Source organism: Euprymna scolopes, chromosome 15, assembly GCF_053919585.1.
Source record: "Euprymna scolopes isolate OS-2025 chromosome 15, ASM5391958v1, whole genome shotgun sequence".
Lineage (NCBI taxonomy): Eukaryota > Metazoa > Mollusca > Cephalopoda > Sepiida > Sepiolidae > Euprymna > Euprymna scolopes.
Window position 1 is genome coordinate 132,011,069 of NC_136496.1, and position 6,000 is coordinate 132,017,068.

Genomic DNA, 6,000 nt, shown 5'->3' on the forward strand with positions numbered 1-6,000 from the left:
TGATTCCAAAAGTTTTTCTGATTCTGATACAATTTCAAATTCTGTTATAAATTACCAATTCTAATACAAATACTAATTTCAATTGCGATTTTTTTAAAATTTCTTAATATTTAATAAAAATTCGATGCTTTAAATTTTTTTTTAAATGACTGTACCCTTCGTGTAATGTTCGCATATATTATATAATTTATGTAAAATATCCAATTGAGATGGATGTATATGACAGGATTCGATCTTTCAAAATATTTTTCTCTAATGTTTTCCTTATAATTGATTGAAAACTACGAGACAAGAAATTTTCTTTTAAAACAAATCTCATTTGCATTTCTTCGTCATTAATAACATTTGAACTATTTTGTAAACGATTAAAAAGAATCGATGATTGGTATGCAAAATAAGAAAACAGTGTAGGAACAGAATAGTCAACAAAACCCGTCCCATGTCAAGAATTACTTTTTACATAATAATGTTACTGTTTAGAAAACTATTCTTAACATTATCACGGATTAACTATTCTCTATATTCCCTCTATGAAAAATGTTCATTCTTTTCTTGCAATTATACAGATTTGATCGGTTATCAGACTGATTTACATTACTGAAAAGAAGTAAACAAGACGACGACGACAACAACAACAACAATAACAAATAATAACAAATGATAATAATAATTCTAATTTCGTTTATAAACATCTCTCTGGAAAGGGATGGGATTCATTTCCAGAAGATTTCCCACAATCCCGGCTCCAAACCAGGAGCTTCAAATATCAAGGGTTTTCCTTGGGATGTTGGTGGTACCTACAATAGCAGAGGTCTGAAGGCCGCCTAAAACATCGGGGATTTGTAGTTTTTTCAATTGTTCTTCCAGACGACTTGATACTACTCCTAGTGTACCAACTACGACTGGGATTATTTGTGTTTTAACCCCATGTGTACGCCTTATCTCCAAGGCCAATGGAGCATAATTGCATCACTTCTCGTTCTCCTTCTCTCTCACATTCCTGTCTCAGGGTAATGAGAAGTCTAAAATCTGCCAGGTTTTTGAGACTTTGTCAATGACGATCAAATCCGGACGATTATGTTCCAATTGCTTGGTCGTTATGACACCTTTGTCTCACCATACCTCTACCTTGCCATTCTCACTTGTTCTCACTTCATCAAGCACCTCCTCAAACCACTTTCCAGCACACTTCAGCCCAACCTTCTTACAGACCTCCCAATATATCCGGAGAAGTGTGCGTTCTATCCCAACTATCATCAATGGACCTGAGGTCATCTCGTCAGCATCAGACAAGGCCAGACTATTTGCCAAGAACTTTGCACCTAATTCTACCCTATGCGACAATGACCATCAACTCCCTGTATTTCCTCCTCCTAATGATGATGATGATGATGATGATGATGATGATGATGATGATGATGATGATAATAATAATAATAATAGCGGCAAACTTTAGATAAATCGGTTTCTCAAAATAAGATTCTACTTTTTTTTTTAGATAGTTACGTGGTGGCAACAACAAAAAAAAACAATTACTTGAGAGTTGAAAAGCAGTTTTGCACATAAATTTGACTTAAAATGATAACCATATCTGACCCATTCTAACTTTTTAATCTTGGTGAATCGCTCAAAAACCGTAGTAAAACATAACATTTTCGCTCTATTGTTAACATTTATTTGTGTGTATGTCTACAAGCTTTGAGCAATTTTTCGATTTTGTGCGGTTATCAATGGTCCTTCTAAAAGACTTAAGGACATCATTTTTTTTACTCTCTCATTAAGTTTGTTTTAAACTAAAACACGCTTTAAAATAAATTTAAACACAAATGAACTTATCTGGACCGTTAGAAAAGTCATGCTTTTGCTAACATTTATGTGTTATATATTTGTTTTTTAGTTTTTTGTTCTCTAGTTACAGTGCCCGAATTTCATTGATATTTGGACGACATCTAAGTTTAAATTTAAATATAATTTCATTTTTAAATTCGAAAAACTTCAAAAGGTTTTTCCCTTTATGTATTTTATACAAGACTTTGATAAACTCATCGTGAGATTTTTTTATCTATATTTTATCCTTGCGTCCAAAGCGAAGAAGTCATATAAACATTAATTATTTCAGAAGAAACAGATGACAGACAACCAAAGTGACAAGACAGCGCCAAGGAAATCAAAACACTTTGGCAGGAGCATTTTATATGTTTTATATCAAGTGTGAACTCTCTGAAACGTTTAGCAAATATGTCCGAAAAGGTTGGCAAAGGGGATGTTTACAGTAATGTACTAATAAACGAAATTAATTAGGCTCTGAAAATCAATGATTAATCTGGGAGTGAGATTTACAATCCATTCAGTGGCCTATGATGTAAATTAATAACTTCTAATAAGTAAATGAATACATTTGTGTTCGTTTCATTTTTTATTGTTAAGAGAAAGACAATATAATTGTTTTGGAATCAGATTCAAATACCGATTCCGATACCTTCAAAAATTCTGGTATTTTTAATTCCCGATTCTAATTAATACTTTGTATAAGGTATGTATAGAGTCGAATGTAATAATATGTAATAAGATTACACATCTAAAACAAAAAATAGGTCTAAGGCTCCCTAAATTCATTCTATAATTGTCCACTTAGACCCATGGCGCAATGGATAAAGTTCTAATTACTTATCAGTTTTATGTGACAGACCTCTGCAGAGTGAAGGTGAAATCCTCGGTACAAGTAATAATATAAATATTGAAGAGCATTAATGAAGACGTTTGCCGGTGTATAGCTGACAAAAAAAGGAACATTCTACCGCTGTGAATTAAATAATTTCAGTTTTAAATTCTGTATAGGTTCCAGAGTTCGACATAAAGATAATCGAGTTCGACAAGCCGCACCTGGAGAAGATCGGAGGTTATATCGATAGAAACGTGGTAAAGATAGTATAATAATACTAATTATCAATCCTTATCTAAAATTTTTAACTCCCCCCTCCAACATATTTGCATAATCTATTGTGGGAAATAAATGCATATTTATCATCTTTTAACGCTTCACACAAAATCAAAGGAGATAATATAAGTAAGATAAAAGGTATTATTGCCAACAAGCAAATATTTCAATTATCCATACAAATTCTCCGTCCGTAATAGGACTCGTAGGCAGACTCGTTTAAAGTGACGTCAACTAAAGAAATTGTATCATTTACCTCATGTGACACGTACATTTATGCAACATAAAAATTGTATTGTGTTTTATCATCAGGTTATAACAAAAATATTTCTTTAAAAACATAGTTCTATAAATAAAAACATTCAATAGTCTGTTTTAAGTTTAATGTATATAGACAGACAGACTGTTAAAATTCCAAGCAATTTATAATAATTATTTTCTTTTATTGTACAAATAATACATAAAACAATTTTGTTGCGACAATACTAGTCATACCATAAAATTACCCTAGACTCCTCCCCAAACTCTATAACTGTACCTACCTAGAACTACTATCTCACCCGACTATCAACCATACAACCGATTAGAACCAACATCTCCATTTTTTTTTTACTTGTTAGAAATATAGCTCAATATCCTTCAGAATAACCCAATATTGTTTATCCAACCAACTCACCTCTTTATTCATCAGACGTACCCTGTTCCCTCCTAATACTCTGTCTCTCTAAGTATTCAAATTATCCTATACCTATATATTCTCTGATACACTCTCCTCCCCCATACCCCTACACCATACTCTCTCTTCCCTCTATACATTTCCAACTACTTATCTTACACCCTCTATTCATTCCTCCACTTACCTTTTACTATCTACACATTCGTCTATCCATGGATCCAACTACCCCCCCCACTCACTTACTAATTACTACTAAAACTCTCCACATATATATGGGTTACGTATATTAGAATCTGTATTGGTATCTGTATGTGTATATATGTATGTGTATGTGCATGTGCGGGCGTGATTGGGTCTATGTGTATATGTCTGTGTGTGTTTATGTATGTGTTTCTATATGCGGGTGTATGGGTATATATGCTCATGGGTCGTGTGTATATACATGAATACACGTATGTGCATGCGTGGATCTGGGTGTTAATGTGTATATGTATATCTATGTGTATGCATGGATGAACCATGGATATCAGTCAAACCACGTTTAAACTCCTAGACATCCTACTAACCATATAACTATAAATATAACACAACCTAATTCTGAATACCCTAGCCTTACTAATAACCCTTACTACTTACATTTATGTCTCCTATACATAATTTTAACCAATATATACACAAAAACCTATTAAGACAATGAAAATTAATCCCTAAACACATCTACACCTTCACCGCATTTAATTTACACTCATTCTTATTCCTCTCCTTCCTCCTACTAACTCTATCACTCTCACTTCTTAATTTCTTATTTTTAAATATGTTCTTTCTTTTTTTAGCCACTATAACTTAATACCTAATGAGCAAAGCAAATCCATACATACTCCTAAATATTAAACCAAGAGCATGTATTTGAACATATCTTACAAGCGTCTACCTAACCTCGCATTATTAACTATACCCCTATATTTATTTATTTATTTATCCTAACTTTACTTTATTTACTTAGTATAAATATGCACATGTCTATGTATATATATATATATATGTCTGTATATGTGTGTATTTTTATGAATACGTATATTTATATAATTGTTATGCGTATATATGGGTACATATGTATGTATGTATGTATGTATGTATGTATGTATGTATGTACCGGAGATCTATGTCTCCATGTATATATATATATATATATATATATATATATATATATATATATGTCTGTGTGTGTATATGTATATGTATTTATGTATATGAGTATATGTGTATGTGTGTATGTCTGCATTTAGATACATGTATGTTTGCATGTACATTGTATGTATATATGTGTATGTGCATATGTATCTGTGTGTGGATGTGTAGATATGTACATATGTATGTGTGTATGCGTATATGCGCGTGTGTTGGCATAGTATTAACTCTCAACTACCTAAAAACAACTCACTATCAACTCAAATGAACGAATCGTGGCTACTATGAACATTCGAAATGAAATCCCTTACTTGTCAAGCACATATGACACGTACACAAGTCCTTTTTCTCTCCCCCCCCTCTCTCTCATGCTCTCCCTCCATTTCTCTCAAGCTTTATCTCTCTCTCTTTCTCTCTCTCTCTCTCTCTCTCTCTCTCTCTCTCTCTCTCTCTCATCTATTTCATATACTCCAGTGCCGGCATAAACAACCAAAAGCAGCTAAATATTAAAACATAAAATTGAAATTCATTCCCCCCTCCTCCCCTTACCCCGCTTTTGTACCTCCCTCTCTCCCTCTCCCCTCCCTATATCCATATATTTACACACACGCCTACCTGAATCTGCTACCCCCCCACACACTACAATCTAATATATTTTAACCTTCAAAACTTAACTATTGTCGATACCCGTCTCCCTCCCACTTATTACCTCGCACCTTCCCTTTTTTCGTATTTCCTCTAAAACCCTTCTTCCGAATAATAACTATCATTTCTGTAAGGTCTGACGAGGCTGCTGGATCGCAAACATGGTCCAACATCCGAAACATGTGTAACTAAACAGATAAAACGGCAATAAAAAAAAATAAAACACATATTTGCTCTGCAATAGTATTGAACATTCTCTTCAGGGCTTTACTAATTACCGGTTTTACCATATATATATATATATATATATATATATATATATATATATATATATATATATATATATATATATATATATATATATATAGGTTAATAAGAGTAGTGGTTAATGGGCAGAAATTTGAAGTATTAATGCTGGAGTCCCTCAGTGGTCCATCCTAGGCCCAACTCTCTTCCTTATCTACATAAATGATCTCTCAAATTACATCTTTAGATGTTTCGTAGACATTTATGCTGACGACATCCCATCTATGGCAGTACATCAAAGACCGTT

General features: G+C 33.0%; 1 protein-coding gene across 1 annotated transcript in view; it reads right to left on the bottom strand.

Moving 5' to 3' along the window:
• LOC145294255 (slowpoke-binding protein-like) overlaps window positions 1–6,000 on the bottom strand; it is a 97,166-nt gene that overhangs the window by 34,474 nt on the left and 56,692 nt on the right. The gene's annotated exons all lie outside the window — the stretch shown is intronic.